Below are 24,250 nucleotides of genomic sequence, written 5' to 3'. Positions count from 1 at the left end.
TTACCTATATTCTTATATTCATTTGTGTGTGCATATATTTTGTCCATGTTACTTTGAAGCAAATCTGAGACATTATATAATTGCTTCCTGAATTCATGTAGTATAGATGTTTATAAAAGGACTCCTTAAAAATATTATCATTACCATACCTTAAAAAGTCAACCCTAATTCTTCAATGTCATCAAATATTAAGGTAGTATTCAAATTTCCATTTTCCATAAATGTCACTTTTTAACAATTTGTTTGAATAAGGTCCACACATTGTGATTGGTTGACATGTATTTTAAGGCTCTTTAAATCTAATGTATGCTTTCTTCCTTCCTTCCTTTCTTTCTCTCTCTCTTTTTCTCCTTGCAATGATCTCTTTTGTCCTTTATAGCTTCTCATGAGTCATGGTAGCCACACGTTATATTTAAAAATGTTTCCCTGTCCTCTTTATTTCCTGTACATTGGCCGTGGATATCCAGGTGTGGTCAGATTCAGCTTCAGTATTTTTTGGCAAGACTCTTCTAAAGGAGGCACGTAAAGTCTGGCTGTCTCTCTTTCTGTGACATTGGTGTTCCTTGTCAATGTTAATTAATCAGGAGTTACAAAATGGCAGCATTTTAATTCTATTGCTCCTTTTTCATTCAGTATAAAATTACTGATTCCAGAAAAATCAACTTATCACCTCCACTATTTGGTTACCAAGAAGACAGGTATTTAAATCGTAACTTCAATTCTTTAATATCTTCCAATAATGACCAATTAATTTTAAAATTTTAAGCCTCATGATGCACTCATGAGCGAAAATACATTTGATGTGTTTTAATCCACTGAAGTTATTTTTCACACGTGTTCAAAGTGTTCCACTTTTGGCCTGTGGGAATTTCTTCAAGTTGCCTTCTGATTTTTTTCAGCATTACTCTTGGTCATCTTTGATAGTTTCCTAGGGATCTGGTACGGCAAAATGTTAGACTCCCTGTCCATTTCCTGCTCCAGACATAGAATCGGTTGCTTCTCCTAGGAGTCCTTATATATTCTACTCTACGTGTATGTATTTAATGTTCACGTGTAGCCCTTGTGTTGCTTTTGCTACAGTGATTTTGGCTAACTGACAGTCACGCTCAAGTGGTGGACACCCAAGGAGGGCTCATGAGAACAATGAGAACAATATTCTCTTAGTCCTTTTTTGATAACAACCATTTGTTAGCTGCCTTTTTTTTCTTTTTTTTTTTGACAGGGCCTAAGTCTGTCACTGAAGCTGGGGTACAGTGGCATGATCAAAGCTCACTGGAACCTTGAACCCCCAGGCTCAAGTGGCCCTCCTACCTCAGCTTCCTGAGTAGCTAGAGCTACAGAAATATGCCACTGTGCCAGGCTAATATTTTTAAATTTTATTTTGTAGAGAGAAAGTTTCATTTTGTTGCTCAGGCTGGTTTCCAACTCCTGACCTCAAGCAATCCTCTCTCCTTGGCCTCCTAAAGTGCTGGGATCACTAATGTGAGCCCCTGTGCCTGGCCCGTTTATCAGCTTTTATACCTGAAAGTTAGCTTGGCTATATATAAAATCCTTGGCGCATATTTTCTTTCTTTTGGTATATTAAATATGTTATCCATGGTCTTCTGACATAATGTACTGCTATAAAAAAATATGATGGTCATCTGATATTCTTTCCCTTACATGTGACTTACTCTTTGCACTTGGGTGCTCCAATACATTTTTGTTTTTTATATAAGTAAAGGAATTTTGTTAGAATATGTCTCTATATTGCTTGGCCTGGGTTGACTATACCTAGATTTAAGATGTGCCCTGTGAAATAGTTTCAAACATAAAACAGCATTTTGGGTTTTTTTATACTTTTATTTATTTAATTTTTTTTTTTTTTTTTGATACAGAGTTTTGCTCTTGTTGCCCAGGCTGGAGCGCAATGGTGTGATCTCAACTCACCACAACCTCCGCTTCCTGGGTTCAAGCAATTCTCCTGCCTCAGCCTCCCGAGTAGCTGGGATTACAAGCATGTGCCACCATGCCTGGCTCATTTTGTAGTTTTAGTAGAGATGGGGTTTCTCCATGTTGGTCAGGCTGATCTTGAAAGCCTGACCTCAGGTGATCCACCCACCTCGGCCTCCCAAAGTGCTGGGATTACAGGCGTGAGGCACCACACCCGGCCATTTTATACTTTTAAGTTCAGGGGTACATGTTCAGGTTTGTTATTATATATGCATAGGTAAATTGTGTCATTGGAGTTTGTTGTACAGATTATTTCATTACCCAGGTATTAAGCCTAGTACCCATTAGTTATTTTTCCTGATCTTCTTCCTCCTCCCACCCTCCAACCTCTGAAAGCCCCAGTGCATGTCATTCCCATCTAGGTGTCCATGTGTTTTTATCATTTACCTCTCACTTATAAGTGAGAACATGTAGTATTTGGTTTTCTATTCCTGTGTTAGTTTGATAAGGATAATGGCCTCCAGCTCCATCTATGTCCCTACAAAGGACATAATCGTGTTCTTTTTTATGGCTGCATAGTATTTCATGGTGTGTATGTATCACGTTTTCTCTCTCCAGTCTGTTATTGATGGCTATTTAGGTTGATTCCATGTCTTTGCTATTATGAATAGTGCTGCAATGAACATATGCATACGTATGTCTTTAAAATAGAATGATTTCTATTCCTTTGGGCATAGACTCAGTAATGGGATTGCTGTGTCAAATTGTATTTCTGTTTTTACCGCTTTGAGGACTCATCACACTGTCTTCCACAATGGTTGACTAATTTGCTCTCCTACCAACAGTGTATAATCATTCCTTTTTCTCTATAACCTCACCAGCATCTGTTATTTTTAGACTTTTTAGTAATAGCCATTCTGATGGGTGAGAGATAGTATCTCCCTGGGGTTTTGATTTGCATTTCTATAGTGATCAGTCATGTTGAGTTTTTCTTTATACGATTGTTGGCTGCATGCATATCTTCTTTTGAAAAGTGTCTGTTTATGTCCTTTGCCCATAATGGGGTCTTTTGCTTTTTCTTTGTAAATTTAAGTTCGTTATAGATGGACATTAGATCTTTGTTGGATGCGTAGTTTGCAAAGATTTTCTCCCATTCTGCAGGTTGTCCACTCTGTTGATAGCTTCCTTTGCTGTGTAGAAGTGCTTCAGTTTAATTAGATCACATTTGTCAGTTTTTGGTTTTTTTTTTTTTTTTTGAGACAGAGTTTCTCTCTTGTTACCCAGGCTGGAGTGCAATGGTGTGATCTCGGCTCACCGCAACCTCCGCCTCCTGGGTTCAGGCAATTCTCCTGCCTCAGCCTCCTGAGTAGCTGGGATTACAGGTACGCACCACCATGCCCAGCTAATTTTTTGTATTTTTAGTAGAGACGGGGTTTCACCATGTTGACCAGGATGGTCTCGATCTCTTGACCTCATGATCCACCCACCTCGGCCTCCCAAAGTGCTGGGATTACAGGCGTGAGCCACCACGCCCGGCCGATTTTTGGTTTTGTTGCAATTGTGTTGGTAACTTCATCATGAAATCTTTGCCCATTCCTATGTCCTAAATGGTATTGCCGAGGTTGTCTTCCAGGGTGTTTGTAGTTTTAGGTTTTACATTTAAGTCTCGAATCCATCTTGAGTTGACTTTTGTATCTGGTATAAGGAAGGGGTCCAGTTTGAATCTTCTGCACATGGATAGCCAGTCTTTCTCACGATATTCTTGTGACAGTGGATGGGTCTCATGAGATCTGATGGGTGTTTCGGGATTTCCACCTTTGCTTCTTCTTTATTCTCTCTCGCTGCCACAATGTAAGAAGTGCCTTTCATGCTCTGCCATGATTATGAGACCTCCCCAGCCACATGGAACTGTAAGTCAAATTAAACTTCCTTTTCTTCCCAGTCTCAGGTATGTCTTTAACAGCAGCATAAAAAACGGACTAATACACACAGCAATAACTATTGTCAGGTTGATATACTGTACTCATTAATGAATATGTAATGCTATGTTGGGAGTAGTTCTGGTCTCAGTCTGTCAGCTACTCCATTGCTTCCTTCTACCTTATACACAGGTGCTGATGCATGCGGTAGGAATAGCAGTGGTTTATCATCTCTGGGTCTTATTTTGGTGTTTGCATGGATATCTTGTCACCTGGTTTTGCTGTAGATATTGTCCATGGAATTTTGGTTTTGCTATCTTATTTGTTCCGTGTATTTTTTTATGGGAGGGGATTCAAAAACTACCATACCAGAGTAGCTGTGTTTCTAGGACTGCAAAATGTGGTTCTAGAAATGCTAAAATGGCTTAGGCACAGGCTGCTGCTGAAGTGCAGAGAAACTCAGGGGAGAAAGGGGTTCAGGGAGGGTTTGGCTTGGAGTAAAGGAAGGTACCGAGCGGAGGTAAATTCTATCAGAACGGAACCCCAGAAGGAGTCATTTGAATACGTAAATAGGGAGCAAACTGTGAAGGCAAAGATAACAGCATCTGTGAGTGGTCAGGTCCATGAGAGAGCATGTTGTGAGTGGGGCATGAGTAGTCCTAGCAGCTGCCGAATGAGTGTCTGGTGGGTGTGGAAGTGTGGTATCTCTCTGAATGTAAGTCTCTGTTTCCCTGCCCCAGCAACCTTGTTTTCTAGGATAGATTGGTTTTTATATATTGCTAGTTCTCACCTTTCTGTCCCTATATGATTCTCATTATTCATTGCTTTTTACAATCCTCTCAGTTTAGAGCCATCTGTGAAGTTAATTTCAGTACTGTTTACTCTTTCCTCCCAAATCATTAATGAAGATGAAACAGTCAATGGAATTGAGCTTTGCAGCCATTTCTGAGAAATTCCACTGAGGCTTGCTCTTATTCCTGGTAATCATCTTTAAATCAAACATGTTTTCATCCCTGTGGTCAGCTGTACATGAGGCTATTGAGTTTAAGTCTGTGTTCATTTAAATTCAATTTTTTAAAAAGACTCTATTAGGTAATCCAGCTTTAGTCTTCAAGAAAACAATAAAAAAGGTTTACTCTCTCCTGAGATATTTAATCGGCAAAGAAATATGGAAAAAAAAGAAAAATTTTAAAAAGGTTTACTCTCACTGGTAATCAAAGATATGCAAATTAGGATAGTATTGAAGAGTTTGTGTTTTTCGCTGACAGTATTTGTAAACATTTTAAAAGTTAGCACCCACTGCTGCTGAAGTGTGTTGAAATTAGCATTTCTAAATGCTTTGAGAAATCAATATGGCAGGCTTGGCACAGTGCCTCATGCTTGTAATCTCAGCACTTTGGGAGGCTGAGGTGGGCAGATCACCTGAGGTCAGGAGTTCAAGACCAGCATGACCAATATGATGAAACCGTCTCTATTAAAAAATGCAAAAATTAGCCTAGTGTGGTGGCATGTGCCTTGTAGTCCCACCTACTCTGGAAGCTGAGGCAGGAGAATCACTTGAACCTGGGAGGCGGAGGTTGCAGTGATCCGAGATGGTACCACCGCATTCCAGCATGGGCAACAGAGTGAAACTATGTCTCAAAACAAAACAAAACAAACAAACAAACAACAACGAAAAACCCCAAAAAAGTAATCAATATGGCAGTTTAGCATCAGGGTCCTTAAGAGGGTTTACCTTTTTTTTTTTTTTTTTAACCAGTAGCGGGAATTTATCCAGAGAAAGTAATTCTGAAAGAAAGAAAGAAACCCTTGCATGAATATGGTTGTTGAACTGCTTATCTTCATGTAATAATAGAAACAAACAAAATCTACCAGCAATGGGAGAATTATCAAATAAATTAACGTGCATCAACTGAATGAATGGAAATTGATAAACACAGAGAAGAATCTCAGCCATGGACTGCTGCTGTTTTGATTGTTATTAGCATCTTTGTTGCTGTTTTGATTCTTTGACCCTACATACATGTCGCTTTTTTCCTCATGGCACTATGACTGCAGCTCCAGCTTCCTAATGAGAACGTATTTTGTCTCCTAAAATAATTATCAAGAAATGACATTAAACCAGTCGTTGTTACTTAGTGCTAAACTGTGGTTTACTATGAACAAGAACTTTGTAATATTAATATAGATCTTCAAAGATGAAATAATACATGAATCTTCATAACAGAAAGTTATTTATCATGCCCTTAAATTGGAACCTACCCACATGTCCATCAGCTGATGGTTGGATAAATAAAATGTGGTGTCTTTATACAATGAAATATTTTTAGATCATAAAAGGAAGTAGTGATAAAAGCTATAGCATACATGAACCTTGAAATTATTATGTTAAGTGAAAGAAGTAAGTCACAAAATTTCACACTGCATGATTCCATTTATATTAAATGTCCAGAATATGCAAGTCCATGGAGATAGAAAGTAAATTAATGATTGCTTTGGGCTTAGGGGGATGGAAGAGTGGGGAGTGACATGGGTTTCTTTTTGGGGTTAAAACAATGTTATAAAATTGATTGTGGAGATAGTTTCCCAACTCGGTGGCTATCCTGAAAACCATTTAATTGTGCATTTTAAATTGGTGAATTGAATGGTATGTGATTTGTAGCTCAATAAAGCTGTTATTAAATAAACTGACTAAACAAAGCTCAATTATCTGACCAACCTCTATCATAAGCAAGGTTCAACCTTTGAAAAACTTGAAAGAAATAACATTCTGCAGCATCAATGTAAGCAATTCTTTAAAAACACAATCTCAACTCTTCATAACTACTGCATAGCATAGTAGAGCTCCGATTTTAACACCCCCTCATTTTTACAGTTTTTTAGCAGTCAAAGCAGTTTTTGGCAATTCACAAGACTCTGGCAAACCACCTGCACCTTTCAAATTAAAGATTTGGAACTGTTCGGTCTCCTTGTAAGTTTAGAAACAATATCAGTTAAAATCATATTTGGCTGAAAAAGATACCTTGAGAGATAATATTAAATTAAAAGAAATGGATACAGGTTGATTTCTCCCTCATGTAAACATATTTAATCCAAGGAGGACAGGGCAGTTGTATGATCACTGGGGATACTGAGTATGATCACTTGTTCCTGCCTAGTTAGTTAATCCACCATTTCAAAACAGTGTTTACCTATTACTCAAGCAGAGTACACTGTACCCAAGAGGCAGTCTTTTTTTTTTTTTTTTTAGACGGCGTTTCGCTCTTGTTCCCCAGGCTGGAGTGCAATGGCGCGATCTCGGCTCACCACAACCTCCGCCTCCTGGGTTCAGGCAGTTCTCCTGCCTCAGCCTCCTGAGTATCTGGGATTACAGGCACACGCCACCATGCCCAGCTAATTTTTTGTATTTTTAGTAGAGACGGGGTTTCACCATGTTGACCAGGATGGTCTCGATCTCTTGGCCTCTTGATCCACCCGCCTCAGCCTCCCAAAGTGCTGGGATTACAGGCGTGAGCCACCGCGCCTGGCCCGAGGCAGTCTTTTATCTCTCACCCCACTCTCATCCTTTCCCCCCTAGTTTCCCAAATCCATGATATCATTCTTACGCCTTTGCATACTCATAGTTTAGCTCCCACTTATAAGTGAGAACATACAATATTTGGCTTTCCATTCCTGAGTTACTTCACTTAGAGTAATGGCCTCCATGATGGCTGCTCAGGTCCTGCCAGCTTATCAGAATTCCAACCAGGAGTATAAAGGACAGAGAGAAGAGAAGGGCATGGTTTTTTTGTTTTTTTTTTTTTTAATGAATGAACTTATTCTAGAAATCAGACACTACTTTCTTATGTCTCTTTGCTAGAACTTAGTCATATACTATAATTGGTTGCCAAGAAGGCTAGAAAACGTTTTTATTTTAGGTGGCCATGTGCCTACCTAACATTCGGAGGGTTTAGTGTTGTAGGAGATAACGGATTCTTGGAAAGTACCAGCAGCTGATACAAAGTGTCTCTGCCCCTAATTTTTCATGTGCCTCTTTCAGATGTGGTAGAAATTACATTCCAAATTCTTGGCTTTGAATTTAAACTGTATCCTAGAAAACCACCTAACCTCCATGAAACTGTTTCCTCTCCTACAAAGTGAGAAAATACTCTCATCTCATCTGACTATGGAAAAGGTTAAGCATATTAATATAGGTTGAAAGTGTTTTATAATCTATAAAGCAGTGCACACATGATAGATTTAACTCGAAAGAGAGAACACATAGGTAGGACATAATTGCCGTTTAAAATATCTGAAGCACTCCCTTGGGAAGTCAGAAATTTTAAAAAAATCTCTATCACTCCAGAGGGCAAAATGGGTTCCATGGTGAAAGTCAGAGAGAGGCATATCTCAACTGAGTCTGCCTTCTCTACAAGCGAGGACTATTCAACAAGAAGACAGCTCCTTTCTGGCCAGGCACGGGGGCTCGCCTGTAATCCCAGCACTTTGGGAGGCCGATGCGAGCAGATCACTTGAGGCCAGGAGTTTGAGATCAGCCTGGCCAACATGGTGAAACTCCTTCTCTACTAAAAATATGAAAATTAGCCAAGTGTGGTGCTATATGCCTATGATCCCAGCTATTCAGGAGGCTGAGTCAGGAGAATCGCATAAAGCTGGTAGGTGGAGGTTGGAGTGAGCTAACATCCTGCCACTGTACTCCAGCCTGGGCAACAGAGTGAGACCCTGTCTCAAAATGATAATAATAACAAATATATAAAATAAAATAGCTCCTTTCTGCAAAACTGTGCTCTTTATCTTTATCTTATCTTCTGGTGGAGGACTCTGGCCAGTTGTTGGAGATGGGGTGTATTGATACTTCATCCATCTGGATGCCAGATAAGCCAATGTCCAACATTGTTGCCATGTTCCTTATTACCCCTTTCTTGCGGTTTGGCTTTCACCTTCTTTCTTTCCTTCGATGCATCTGGGATCCTCAGCAGACAAGCTAGATGGTTTGCTGATATGTGGGGTATCTAAGCTGGAAAGTGAAGTGAGGATGAAATCATTGACACTTTGGCCTAAGACAGTGCATTCCTTGAAAACCCATCAAAGGTAGATCACATGGCTTGAAAACAAATTTGTATTTCTGTTTAAATAGTTTTTGGGGTGCCGGTGTTTTTTGGTTACGTGGATAAATTATTTAGCTGTAGTTTCTGAGATTTTAGTGCACCCATCCCCTGAGCAGTGCACACTCTACCCGATAGGTAGTCTTTTATCACTCATCGTGCTCCCATTCCTCCCCTGAGTCCCCAAAATTCACAATATCATTCTTATGCCTTTGCATCCTTGAGGCTCAGCTCCCACTTAAAAGTGAGGACATACAATATTTAGTTTTCCATTCCTATGTTACTTCACTTAGAATAATGGCCTCTGGCTTCATCCAACTTGCTGCAAAAGACATTATTTTGTTCCTTTTTGTGGCTGAGTAGTATTCCATGGCGTATATATTGCCACATTTTCTTTATCCAATCATTGGTTGGTGAGCACCTAGGTTTGTTCTTAATTTGAGTCTGTAGCTCCAGAGCCTCACCTGGGCTAGGACAAAGGAAGTGGTCAATGAAGACCTGATGAACTTGTTTTGAAACTCAGGTCTGTTGCTGAATAGCTATGAGACTAATACAGTTCCCTTTCCTCGTCTGTGTAAATGACAGTATTAAAAGGTGAGCGCATTTGGTGTAATGAAAAACCTCATTATACATGCCTATATCAGTTTCCTGAGATTGCTGAAGAAAATTGCCACATACTGTTAACTTACAACAACAGAAACATGTCCACTTACAGTTCGAGAGGCTAGAAGTGCTGGGCTTCTTTTGGAGGTTCCAGGCAGGGGACCCATCCTTCTCTCTTCTGTTTCTCATGGCTGCCAGCATTCCTTTGCTAGTGGCCACATCACTCTAATGTCTGCCTCCACGTTCAGAGCACCTTCTTCTCTTCTCTCTGTCTTTTCTGTTATCTCTTTTAAGAACACTGCCATGGGATTTAGATCCACCAGGTAATCCAGGATGATTTCATTGCAAAATTCTTGATATAATTACATCGGCAAAGATCCTCTGTTTGAAATAAAGTATGCATTAAAGGTTCTATGTATTTGGGCTTGGCCTTATTTGGTTGGGAAGAGGGATGCCATGCAATCTGCATAGTGCTCTTTGTCAAGCTCACCCTCCCAGCAGAGTCTAACATCCCACATAGAAAGGAACACCACACACTGGGACCAAGGGTGGGAAGAGGGAGAGGATCAGGAAAAATAACTAATGGGTATTAGGTTTAATAGCTGGGTGATGAAATAATCTGTACAACAAACCCCCATGATACAAGTTTACCTATGGAACAAACCTGCACTTGTACAGAAAAGTACTGTTATTGTGCTGTCATTTAACAAACCCTTAGTATTCTGGTCATGAGCCATGTTGGTTCATCCCTGGGGTTAGACAAATGAAGAAAGCCCAGTCTCTTTAGAAACCTAGTCCAGTGGAGTTCGTTCGCTTCAATAATTCTAGAAAATCTATAGGAGAATAACACATGTGCCTCTGTGGAAGCCTTAATTCCACACACTCATGCATTCTCCAAACAATCATCACGTGCCTTCTATGTACCAGGCTGTTTGCTAAGCCCTGTGGGAGATTCGAAGATGGCTAAAACACAATATCTACCTTCAAAAAGCTTATAATAAAGAGATTTATAATATATATAAAAATAATGATTGCTCATAGTAGAAAGATAAATAAAGTGAGATTGGACTTTAGGACCAATGCTATGAAAAGAACATGTAAACACTGGAAATAAAGACTCCCTAAGCTTGTACCTTCTTAAGTACACCATGCAGTTAAAAAGATATTCTTTGAAAGTTGAATACTCTCAGCCCAGAGATAATCAAGAGATAGTTCATTCTTGAGTGTACAAGTTTTCAGAATGCTCTGAGAAAGAGTGAATGATTTTAAGGGGGAAGTTAAAGTTGAAAGGTAGTTAGGAATCGAGGGAGGGGAAGGGTGCGGAAAGATTCCAGTTGTATTATTAAGAAAATTGATTAAAGCTACTCTATTCAAAGTAGGAGGAATTACATCAATAAGACAAATGGTACCTCCGGTAACTTTGAACTCAATATTGATAGAAGGATGGATAGAGAGATCTGGGAAATCAATAAAAATATCTCTAAAATTTCAAGCCAATTGATTGAAAGAGAGTAAGGAAAACAGGCAAAAAACAACGTCAGCCTTTCATCATTGCAAATGAGGCCACGCTGTTGATCACCTGCTCCTAAAGTCAGACCCAATGCAGGCTTCAGGAGGAAAAAAAGGTGTCACATAATCTGAAAATAGGTTATGCTGCTCTGTTGTATTTATAGGAAGAGAATGATCTAGTTCATGTATTCTAAGTAGTTCAACTTTTATATACGAAATAAAATCAGCCCCATTCAGAACGATAGACTCTTTACTGTCTTAAATACCCATCCCATCATTCTACTTGTGTAAAAAAGGAAAATTCAAAATGTTCAATCAAAATGCTCTGATGCTAACAGGAAACACACGACGGAGGGTGGTGCAGGCAGCTTCGCTCCTCGCGTCTCCCATTTTCTCCTTCACAAACTCCTAGCTCACTTTTGAACTTCTTAGCCAAGAGTCTATCTAACCCCAAGCCCTAGTGTCAATCAATCCCAATGGTTTTTCTTGAACTTAAGTTACTGAATAAACCTACTAATTTGGATCTGTGAGGAAAAGCCTGAACTTTTATGTGTGTTATGATACGTGGTACCCCTTAGTTACTGAGAATTCTCAGGAAACGGGTTGACCTGATTATTAGATACTTTTATGTAGGAATATAGTATGGCCAGTATCTGCCCAATATTCATTTCTCCTTCTTCCAATTAATCCCCATAATTTTTTTCAAAAGATAACTACCCATCCTCAGTCTTTCCTTCTACAAATGTTTGCGGAGGCCCTACGATATGCTTGGTACTATCATAAGTATTAGGGACACAGTATCATCCAGACAGACAAGATCTCTGCCCCCTGTGGAGTCTACATGATGGTGGGGAAGACAGGAAATAAACAAACAGATAATGTATGGAACAGATCGATTTAATCAAGAATATGAAAGTAGGCAAAGCATAGAATTTGACTGGGGAAGACTGGAGAAAAGGAATATGTGTTGGGAGTTTTCATTGAGGAAATTCACTGACTTGGAAAACTGAATAAAGTAAGGAAGCAAGCCATATGATAGCTCTGGGGATGAGCATTCCAAGTAGAGAGCAAAGCACGTGTGAAGTCCCTGTGGTGGCAGCGAGCTTGGCATTTTCAAGACATTGCAAGATAATCAGTGTTGCTGAGCAAAAATGAGGAAGGGTGAGTGGAATAAGATGACAGCAGAGAGATAAAAGTGGGATCTGTATAGTGTAGAACCTTGTGGGTCTCAGAAAGGAATTTAGATTTTATCTATCTATCTATCTATCTATCTATCTATCAATCTATCATCTATCTATTTATCATCTATTTATCTGATATCTTTCTTTTTCTTTCTTTTCTTCTTTTTCTTTTTTCTCTCTTTCTTTCTTTCTTTCTTTCTTTCTTTCTTTCTTTCTTCTTTCTTTCTTTCTCTTTCTCTTTCTTTCTTTCTTTCTTTTGGGACAGAGTCTACCTCTGTCACCCACACTGGAGTGCAGTGGTTTGATCTCAATCTCAGCTCACTGCAACCTCTGCCTCCCAGGTTCAAGCGATTCTCATGCCTCGGCCTCCCAAGTAGCTAGGATTACAGGCATGCACTACCACACCTGGCTAATTTTCAGTATTTTTGGTAGAGACTAGGTTTAACTGTGTTGGCTGGGCTGGTCCTCAACCCCTAGCCTCAAGTGATCCACTCACATCAGCTTCCCAAATTGCTGGGATTGTAGGCGTGAGGCACTGTACCCAGCTGGAATTTGGATCTTATTCTGAATGAATGCATGCATGCGACTGGAGGGGTTTGAGTAGGAGGGAGGTTTGTATCTTTTAAAGATTACTCAAGCTACCGTGTGGAGAAGAAACTACAGGAAGCAAAAGAGGAAACCAGGAGCTCAGTTGGGAGGATACTGCAAAGTGAGATGCAAGAGGTATTTGGAAGGAGGAGCTAAAAGAACTTGCTGGTGAATTGGACTTGGAATGTAGAGATAGAAAAACATCAAGATGATCTCTCAGATTTTGCCTTCTACAATTGGCTGGTTGGCAGTGCCATATAATGAAATGGGGAAGACTCAGAACAGTGGGCTAAGGGCTGCAAACCAAATATTCCATTAAAAAAATTTAAATTTGAGTTGAATAATAGACATGTAAGCACAAATTCGTGTAGGAGACGGTTCTATACACAAGTCTGGAGTTCAGGAGACAGGTCAGAACTACAGGTATATATTGAGAGTCTTCAAGATACAGATGACATTTAAAGCTGTGGGACTAGATGAAATCATCTCGGGAAGAATCGTAGACAGAACAAAGAGAACCAAGAAAAAGCCGAGAGGTTCTCCATGAAGTTCAAGGTAAGCGGACAACCTCCAGCTCCAGGTGTTAACTGTGTAATCCAAACTATGCATTAGAGGTAATCTCACGACTTCTGGGGCTATGAGAAGGAAGGCGTTCTCTTCTTGGCTGGATTGAGCTCAGGGATATTTAAGCCTGGGGTTTCTAGGGGCAATCAACTGAAGAGAACCCATCTGAGAATGAAGTCAACACCAGGAAAAGCAGAGGTAACAGATGAAACATTTCTAATGACACCACCCAGGAACTTGGAGCCAGGCACGTATGAAGCTCAGTTTACCCCTGTTTTTCTTTTCTGTGACATGGGTCAACAAGATCCCTTTTTCTGCTATTTTGAATTGGACTTTTTGGCTTTTGTGGTTCTCCCCCACAATCCCACGACATATCCCATATAGGCTAATCAACTTGTCAAAGTTCACGTGGTTATTAGTGTTACTGCTGGGCTCAATCCCAAGTGTTCTGGTTAGTCGTGCAGAACACTGGTACATCTTGCTGCCTGTATCACTCACTGCCATATGTAAGTTCCACAGTTTCTTTTTTTGTTTGTTTTTCTTTTTTTTTTTTTTTTTTGACATGATATCTCACCTGTCACCCCGGCTAGAGTGCCATGACAAAATCTCAGCTCACTGTAATCTCTGTCTCCTGGATTCAAACAATTCTCCTGCCTCAGCCTCCCAAGTAGCTAGGATTATAGGTGCTTGCCACCACACCTGGCTAATTTTTTTGTATTTTTAGTAGAGACAGGGTTTTACCATATTGGCCAGGCTGATCTCAAACCTCTGACCTCAAGTGATCTGCCTACCTCAGCCTCCCAAAGTGCTGGGATTATTGGCACAAGCCACAGTGCCCAGCCTAATTTGTTTGTTTTCAGAGACAGAGTCTTGCTCTATCACCCAGGCTAGAGTGCAGTGATCCAGTCTCAGCTCACTGCAAACTGCCTCCCGGGCTCAAGCAATTCTCTCATCTCAGCCTCCTGAGCAGCTGGGATTACAGGCATGTGCCACCACCCCTAGCTAATTTTTGTATATTTAGAAGAGATGGGGTTTCACCACATTGTCCAGGCCTGTCTCAAACTCCTGACCTCAAGTGATCCTCCCGACTCAGCCTCCCAAAGTGCTGGGATTATAGGTGTGAGCCTCCGTGCCTGGCCCACAGTTTCTATATTAATCTAATGTAGATAATTTAATCTATATACAATTTCTACATTAATTTAGATGACTTAATCTATATGCAGTTTCTATGTGGAATGGCGTGTGTGTGCATATGAGAGGTATAACTGATCTTCCTTTTAGGCTTGCATAAGCTGAATACCAGCACCAATACCCACTCTGTTAGGGGCTCATTTGTGTACCCTTGAAATTCATATGTTGACGTCTTTATCCCCCACAGGACGTGCCCATCACCCTGCCTATTTTTTTTGTATTTTTAATAGAGACAGGGGTTTGTCATGTTGGCCAGGCTGGTCTCGAACTCCTGACCTCAAGTGATTCACCCCTCCCCTCCACCTCCCAAAATGCTGGGATTACAGGTGTGAGCCATCACACCCAGCCTGACGGCTCTGTTGAGTAATGAACCATCCAGAGGCGTGGCTGATATCATCTCAGCAGGGGTTGGGTTATGGATTAACTGCACACAGATTTCTTCTCAGAAGGGAGAATATTGCAACCTCCATTTCCGCTTCATGCCTGGATTGTTTTAAGATTGGTCTTTGGAATTTTTTTTTCTTTTCTTTATTGATTTACTTATTTTGAAATGGAGTTTCGCTCTTGTTGCCCGGGCTGAGGTGCAATGGCACGATCTCGGTTCACTGCAACCTCCGCCTCCCGGGTTCATGATTCTCCTACCTCAGCCTCCCAAGTAGCTGGGATTACAGGCACCCACCACCACACCCAACTAATTTTCTGTATTTTATTTATTTTTTTTTTTTGAGACAGAGTCTTGCTCTGTCACCGGGCTGGAGTGCAGTGGTGCAATCTCGGCTCACTGCAACCTCCATCTCCTGGGTTCAAGTGATTCTTCCGCCTCAGCCTCCTGAGCAGTTGGGACTACAGGCGCGTGCCACCACACCTGTCTAATTTTTGTATTTTTAGTAGAGACGGGATTTCATCATGGCCAGGATGGTCTCGATCTCTTGACCTCGTGATCCGCCCACCTCGGCCTCCCAAAGTGCTGGGATTACAGGCGTGAGCCACACTTTTCTGTATTGTTAGTAGAGACGTTGTTTCACCATGTTGGCCAGGCTGGTCTCGAACTACTGACCTCAGATGATCCACCTCAGCCTTCCAAAGTGGTAGGATTATAGGTGTGAGCCACCACACCCGGCCAGCCTTTGGAATTTTCAAGCAAATAGGCAGTTAGATATATGTGTAGCAAGAAACAAAGTACGGACGGGGTTACTTTTAGAGTAGGCTAGCAAACTGACTATGCCACAGCCAGCCTTGGCTTTCCAGCTCTTGCATGTCTCCTGGCATGCGCACTGCTCTGCTTTTGCTGCTGGTCTTCGTGCTGACATGGGTAGAGCTGACTGCAGATAAACATTAAAACCCGTAGATCGGGATCAGCAGCTTTTTCTCAGCACCAGATGGAAAAAGCTCTGGATCATTCGATTCAGACAAAAGAATCCAACTTTTCCCTCTGGTGACCCTCTTGGTCTTGCCGCCAGGGTTCTCTCTTATTTTCATTGACAAATAACACTCCCTGTTGGCAACAAGGCATCCTGGGCTCTGTGTATCAGTGGGAATTGGTAAACTTCTAAAGCCACTCAGTCGTCAGGCTCAGATTTTACAGCACCCCCTGTGGTGCTCCATGATTGCTCGGAAATGCATGGTGTCTCCCGTCTTGTTGCTTAATTAAAATTCAGTTCTGTTCAACAGAGTCACAATTAAGAGGTGGTTTTTTTTTTTGGTTGTTCTTTTTCCTGCTATCATTTTCAGACCCCTGATTGTGATGCTTCCTTGCTTAATTTGGAAATTGTCTGAAATATTTCCATGGGCAGTACATGAGGACCTGGCAGTTACCATTGCAGCAATACCTGGAAAAGAAAGGCACCATGTTCTGTTAAGCACAAATGAAGCAGTACTTTTTGTTACCTGTGTCATTTCATCTGCTTTTGGCTGGTCATTATCCTCATTTGTCTGGAGCAGATACCTGAGGCTCAGAGAGGTTCAGTCGCTTGCCTAAGTTTGCATAGCTTGTCGGGGCAGAAGCAAAAAATTAAAATACAGAGTCAGCTGTCTGGATCATGTCGTGGAATGAATACTAAGGGAACGAGAGGTAGGTTGATTAAAATACCCTCACAGAGAATGAGTGTGCAAATATCTGAAGGCTTTTGGAAGAAATTAATCAATAATGACTAGAGAGAGGAAACCCAGCTGTGACCCTCAACCTCCTAAATTTTTGAGAATGAGTCAAATAACCGGTGTGTCTTCTTAATTTTTCTTCTGTCAACCTCCAGAGTAAGTCAAAACCGTGGTCAAAACCTCTGCGGCCCATGTATTATATAGGCACCTAATCAACACTTGTTCAATTAAAAAAATAATTTACATAGTACAATTACAAATTGCAATTGCACAAACAACGTAAACTGTCTAAATGCTCTTGAGAAAAATGGTCTTTGAAGGAATCCATGGGAACTGAATTCTGACCACTCTGACTTGGGAGTTTAGCATTCAAGAATTAGAAAGATTATTTCCTTGAACTAGTCTCTTCTCTCTGTGTAATTCCAATGCTAAGTAAGGATTGACCCTGGCTCTCCTTCCCCACCCCCTCCCCACGTAATTATCTCTCCAATTAAAGAGCAACCATGGGACAACTGAACTGGGGGTTCTGCAGAATTACGACTGAGCACGCAGCCAAGGAACCTACACAGCTTTGATCTCTTATCGCTCCGCACACACAACCCTTTCTCTGTAAGGCTGGCTGCTCTCAGCATCACTGTGTCTAATCAAACGTGTCACACCTCCACTGAGGTAAATTGGGTTTATTGGAGAAGGGAAATTAAATTAAGTCTGTTTAGGAATTAATTGTGACTGTCTAGGTTTAATCTATCATATTATCCCATTGTGGTGTATTATGATCAAAATCCACTGACCCATTTAAAAAATATATATAACCTTTATAAGTAGAAAATAGGCATAGCGTTTTGGGCAGCAAAAACAGCGCAGGGAAAATGAAAACTTAGAAATTAAAATGCAGAAGATACACGGGATATCAGCTGATTTACTTTAAAAGAGAATGTAAAAGAGGGTTACAGACACCAAATACCCCTTAGTTTATACACACAGGAAGATAATAGTGTCTGGTATATAATAGGTGCTCAATAAGTATTTATTTAAATGATTGGAAAAATGAATGAATAAATGGGTACATTGTCATCATGTTTATCACCATGATCTAGAGGTCTTTATGTAGCCAAGAGTGAGCCATGTTGCATGGTAGGTACTCTCTATTTAAGAGCAAAACAAGTATTTGGCCGGGCGCAGTGGCTCAAGCCTGTAATCCCAGCACTTTGGGAGGCCGAGGCGGGTGGATCACGAGGTCAAGAGATCGAGACCATCCTGGTCAACATGGTGAAACACCGCCTCTACTAAAAATACAAAAAATTAGCTAGACACGGTGGCATGTGCCTGTAATCCCAGCTACTCAGGAGGCCGAGGCAGGAGAATTGCCTGAACCCAGGAGGCGGAGGTTGCGGTGAGCTGAGATCACGCCATTGCACTCCAGCCTGGGTAACAAGAGCGAAACTCTGTCTCAAAAAAACCCAAGTATTTATTAAAGGCCTACTGTATTCCAGGAACTGTGCTAAGTTCTAGCGACGTAAGAAAGACCCACTTTCTGCCATCCTCTAACATTTAGTCTAGGGGAGAACACAAAACACTGAATTTGTGATGAAGGAGGCCTCTGATTAGAGGATCTGAGATGCTATAGAAGCTAATAGTGAGAGTCATAGCAAGAAATGGTTCATATTTCAGGGGACTGGACCACGGAGCCTACCAACTCGACTTGAGCAACGTGAACAGGGGTTAACAGGAGCAATACGAAACTGCTTAGCTCAGTAACTGACAGGGTTATTGATTGGGACAGTCCTGATTTGTATTTGTTTTTTTGCTGTAATTGTGATAGTGCCCACTTCAACTTCCAAAAGGGCCCTAATTTGGATGATCCATTGTACAGTTATTGTAGTTGGTGAAAATTTCTATGAACTGCTGATGTGTTTAGGAGAGTGGCAGTTGGTAACCATCAGCTGGTGGTTCTACAGAGGGGAGCTGCTGGAGGGCTGGGATGAGCTGATTGAGAAATCTTGTGCCAAGAGGCTTTGAGAAGAGAAGGTTCAAAAATGAATCCCTACCTCTTCACTTCTAGAATGTTGATTCTTTAAGCAGTCTATATTTCGTGATTATTTTTTTCAATGTATGGTGTGGGCCTTTCTTTATTCCCTAACGGTAAGAGAGAGAACAAACGAATTGGAGGTTTAGGTCACTGGTCAGTGGAGATCAGCAATCCAGCTGGGGCAGGCATTCACTGGCCACCTGCAGGTAAGGATGCCTACAGTACAGAGGTAATTAGAAACCCCTGTCTAATCCATCACCCAGCTGGAAACTAATGAGTGATGGCGACCCAGCAAAGAAGAGAAGGCCTAATTAGACTAAATGGGAGTTCCTTCTGGAACAGGGAAATATCAGGAACCATGCAGAAACAGTGCTTTCCAGCAGCATTTGAAACCAGATAAATCCATTTATCGTCTTTTTACAATCATATAATTTCATTTACAAAACGAAATATCAATATTTCCTTTGCACAGAGAGACACAAGGGAGCTCTCTCATCTGTAACACACATGTAGTTAAACAGTATTCAAGGAATAACAAAGACTGAGATCCCATAACTTAAAATAAATTTGGACATGCAGGCAATGTAAAAAATAATAAATAAATGTGGTAGGTGGGTATTTAAAAATTATCATCTTTTGGTGAATCAATCTATGGTTCTTCTTGCAGATTTTCTCCTCTCTCTCCCACTAAAATAATCATTATCAATGAGTGCTAACATTTTAAATCTTCTAATAACTCAAAATAGGAAGATTAGTTAGAGAAGGAATAGGTAGGCTATCAGTATAACCCATTTTAATTTCAAGTTGACTTAGCTTTAATCCTTTAAAGATACACTAGAACTTCCTCTGGGTAAATTTGCTAAAGCATAAGAACCTTGTATGAGGTAGGCACTTTCATTGTATTCATTCATTTATCTCATTTTATTCAACAAAGATTTGAATGATTCCTAGCACATAATCATATGGCAGAAATTAGAGATGACTAGCATGTGGCTCCCACCCCCAAATAGCTCCTATATGGAAGAGTGAGATATAAATCATTGATTATAGCAAAATAAGGTACATATGGCACCGCAGAAGTATGCAAAAGGCAGGAAATTGAAGAGCTAAAGAGTTAGCCCGGCAAACAGCCATGGATCAGCCATTTCAGGTGAAGCAATAGGAGCAAAGGAATGAAGACAAGAAAGAGCACAGGGTGTAGGAAGCTCAATTGGGCCAGTGTTAGCAGCATATTAAGTAGGTGTCTAAAGTCATAGGTAGGGGTCAGATCCCTCAGGATGTTTCAGAACCTCGGATTGTATCTGAAGTTAGAAGGAGTCATTGAGAAGTTTTAAGCAGGAGCAACACTCAGGTGTACATTTTGAAAAGATCACTCTGACTGCAGCGATGCTGACAGGACAGAAAGTCAGGGAAGAGATAAAGAAAGGAGATAAGAGACCTTAGGAGGAGTCCAGGTGAAAGATGAGGAGGCCCTCATCCAGAACAGAAAGAGAAAGAAATGAGCAGATTTCTGAAATATTTGGAATCCAAATGTTTCAGCCCAGAGCATCTAATTAGAGAGTTGCCTCTGTTATAAACTGTAGGAGAGTGAGTGCCCCAACAAAGACAATCTTGTCCTAGACTCCAGGATAGAGAATTCAGCTTCCAAAGACCGCCATCCTCTAAACACCATGACTCTGAACTCCCCGCCAACCATCCCTCTTCCTTCACAGATTTCATCTCCTGGAGGACAGATTACCTGTACTGTGAAACACAAATCATGAAACCCCAGCTTTCAGATGTTTCCGAGCGCATGCTGTGGTTATTTCATTTTCACAGCCTAAGCTCCCATATTTCTTATTGAGTGAGCAGGGTGCATGCAGCTGAAAGCTTGGTGCCTGTGTTCTTTTGGAAAATACAAGTAAAGCAAAGGGTCCTAAATAATTTACAACTGTCCTAAATTTTTCCAGCTGTCTTCTTTCTTTCATTTCTCCAAGGGATGCAAAAAACATCCTCCAGCTCTCTAAAATGTTCATATTTCTAGAAGCTGTGGGAGGAAAGAAAAACCACAAACGTCTCCTCTTTAAATATTCCTTGTATCATATATTTTTTCTCATACCCAATGATGACAGGTAATAGCCACAATTTTAGAGAAAAATTTGGTCTAGTGAAAAGATCTTGCATTTTTTCATAGTCCCGTGGAATCATTGAATGTTAGAGCTGAAATTTGAATTTAGAGGCAATCTACTTCAGAGACAGAGAACACCTGGCATGTGTGTTGTAATTCTCCTCTCCCACATCAATGGCAGACATTGCTAATCCATCACTATAGGCTTTCTCTATAAGCCCAGGTGTAGCCTCAGATCCTGTCTATACAGTGCTTAAGTGACTACTGACTGATTGGAGTTGGCACGCAAAACGAAACTGATTCGTCATCCCTGATCTCGTCCCAGCAGTTGTACAGGGGGAAACTGAGAGGTGGAAATGACCCAACAGCATACTGTCAGTGGGTTTTGATGATCAGACCTGCCTCCAGGTTCTTTACTCTAAATAAAGGCCTTTCTAGTCTGTACACTGAATCTTTCTCTCCTGTGTCTGTCTCTGTGTCCCTCAGAATCTCCATGCCTTTCTATTTCTTTGAATCTCTGAACATCTATCTGCTTTCTGCTTGTCTTTGAGCTAGTGTCTAGCTTTCTGGCCACAGCTGTGTCTCAGTATGGCTCAGCTCATCCATTGAGTAGCTTTGGGGCCCCAGGCATACCTCTTGACTCTTGCATGTGTAAACTGGGATTTGTAGTGTCTGCTCTGCACCAGAGGGCTTTTAGAGCCTAGTTATGTTCAGTGATAAGAAAAAGAGAGTAGGAATCACATGGCCGTAGAGAAAGAGTTTATTAGAAGATAAAATAATAGTTTGATTTGTGATCATGGGGGAGAAAGATTTTTCTGGGACAACAGTAATGTTTCTTTAACATAAATAGTTTCTTTCTAGTTAGCAGCAGGAGAAAGCCCGCTGTGGAGGAGGACGGGAGCCAAGAGGGGCAAGAATGAATGGGAGGGAGTTCACTGTGTCTTGAGGCAGATGGTAGTTACTTCAGTGTGTTTGCTCTTTTCTCTTTGGTTGGTTTGATGGAGGGAGGGCACACTCTACCATTGTTTTACTCACCCCTGGGAGACTATATTACTCAGAAGGACTAGACACAAGCACTGAGTTTGGGAAGTGCTCATAGCATCCTCAAGCTCCTGGAGGAAGGACCCTGGGCCCTCCTCACCTTCAGGCTTGGTTTCCATTTCATGGTCCCAAGAAAGATTTCTAATAAAATAAGGCTCATCTCCTAACTATGACTTGGTCGGAAAAGAACCTACTTCATCGTTTGCCCCATAACCTTCTCTTGAGATGATGTGCTGACATTTTCAATGCATGAGTTTGCCCAAAGGCTTGATGGGAAAATCTCAGCATCTGTCACCTAATCAAGAGGATGTATCTTACTTTGTTTAAAAAACTTGCATATGCCTTTATGTTTGTTTTATTTCCCTCCAGCTTTAGTGAGGTATCATTGACAAATAAAAATTGCAAATATTTATGGAGGACATAGTGGTATTTTGATATACGTATATGTTATGAAATGATTACCCCAATCAAGCAGATTAGCATATCCATCACTTCTCATAGTTACTATTTGTTTCTGTGATAGTGGAAACACTTTAGATCTACTCTTTAAGCAAATTTCAAATATAAAAACAATGTTATAATCTATAGATTCCATGTTGTACATTAAGTCTCTAGAACTTATTCCTCTCATAACTGAAGATTTGTACCCTCTGACCAATACCTCCCCTTTTCATCATCCCCCACCCAGCCCCTGGTAACCACCATTCTACTCCATGCTTTATGACTATGAGGTTTTTTTTTTAAGATTTCACGTAAAAGTGAGATCATGCAGTATTTGTCTTTCTGTGTCTGGCTTATTTCACTTTGCATAATCTCCTCCAGTTTCATCCATGCATTGTGCAAAACTCCCATGAGTCTCAACAGGGAAGGAGCCAGGTTGAAGAGGCCAAAGGAGAGACCCAGAGCTATTATAACAAACTAGACATGGGGTTTTATCAGGAGCTTACTCCTGTAGGACAGCGAGTCCAGTGATGATGGGCTGGACAGGAGAACTGCCTTAATAATAGGATTATTATTAATATTATTATTAATAAACTGTACAAAAATAGTCCAGTGGTGGCAGGCTGGATGACATATTTGCCTTCCTACAGTGCAGTGAGTCTGGACAACAGATCTGCCTTACATACAGTCCAGTGGCAGCAGACCGAACAACACATTGGCCTTCCTACAGTTCAGTGGCAATGGGCTGGACAACATATCTGCCTCATATACAGTCCAGTGGCAGCAGACAGGGCCACGTGTCCACCTTCCTACAGTCCAGTATGATGGGCTGGGCAACATATATCCGACTTCCCACAGTCCCTTGATGGTCAGCAGAGGAAGACAACCACAGGGTCCAGTGGTGGTGGGCTGTGCAGAAAGGCTGCACCACTTGCAAACGGCGTGCAGTTTATAAAGCATTTTCGCTTAACCTCCTCTTAACAACCTCCAGCGGGCAACCTTCACTTAACTCAAAACCTAGGGTCTTGATCCCCTCTATCGCCTGTGTTGCACAGGGTGGGATGGGGACTCAGATGTTCCTCATGACAAGGAACAAATCTGACCCCTCTGGTTTCCCTAGCTCAAAATACACATTCAGATGCATCTGCCATACAGGGTCATTCTAAGGGTATGCTTAAGTTACGGCTATCAGGGACATTTACCCTATACCGTATTGTTGCAAATGGCAGAATTTCCCTCTTCTATAAGGCTGAATAATATTTTGTTATATGTGTATTTAAACACACACACACACACACACACACACACGCACGCACCACAATTTCTTTATTCATTTATTTGTGGACCGTTTGTTTTCATACATTCGCTGTTGTGAATAATACTGCAATGGGAGTGCAGAGACATCTTCAGTGAAAAGACATCCTCGAGTGGAGGCATGCAGGGAGAATGCAGCCCCAGCGTGGTCTTAACAATTTACCAGGCTCTCCCAGAACACTTCCTTTCTTCTCTCTCTCTCCTGGAGCCTTCCAGGAGCTCAAGTACAAGGGGTTTCTTTTCAAGACAGGAAATTAGATATGTGATTCTATAGCACTAGTGCTTAAACTTGGATGCACAATGGAATCACCTGGGGAGTTTTTGAAAATACCGATGCCTGGATCCCACCCTTAAACAGTTTAATTTAGTTGGTACTGGGTACGGTCAGAGTCTGAGGTTTAAAAAACTTTGCCTGGTGGTTCTTACATAAAGTTTCAAAACTTCTGCTCTACAGTTCCCAAAGCTTAGAAACTCCACTGATTTCTTCCTTTGGATGACCTGAATATTTTCTACCAATATGGGAGTTCAGAGTGTCCCACCACTGCTTGTATTGTCTGTCAATTCTAGCTTGGGATGCAGTTACCCCTGCAATTGCTGACAAGCAAGGAGCAGGTGGTACAGTCAGTTAT

The 24,250-nt window shown here is 41.1% G+C and overlaps 1 protein-coding gene across 3 annotated transcripts in view; it reads left to right on the top strand.

The window, feature by feature from the left end:
* The window catches only part of LOC144577990 (uncharacterized), a 206,605-nt gene that overhangs the window by 133,093 nt on the left and 49,262 nt on the right, over positions 1–24,250 (top strand). The window lies entirely within an intron of this gene.

Source organism: Callithrix jacchus, chromosome 1 (assembly GCF_049354715.1).
Source record: "Callithrix jacchus isolate 240 chromosome 1, calJac240_pri, whole genome shotgun sequence".
Lineage (NCBI taxonomy): Eukaryota > Metazoa > Chordata > Mammalia > Primates > Cebidae > Callithrix > Callithrix jacchus.
The sequence above is the reverse complement of the archived record's forward strand: the minus strand, read 5'-3'. Positions and strand labels throughout refer to the sequence as shown.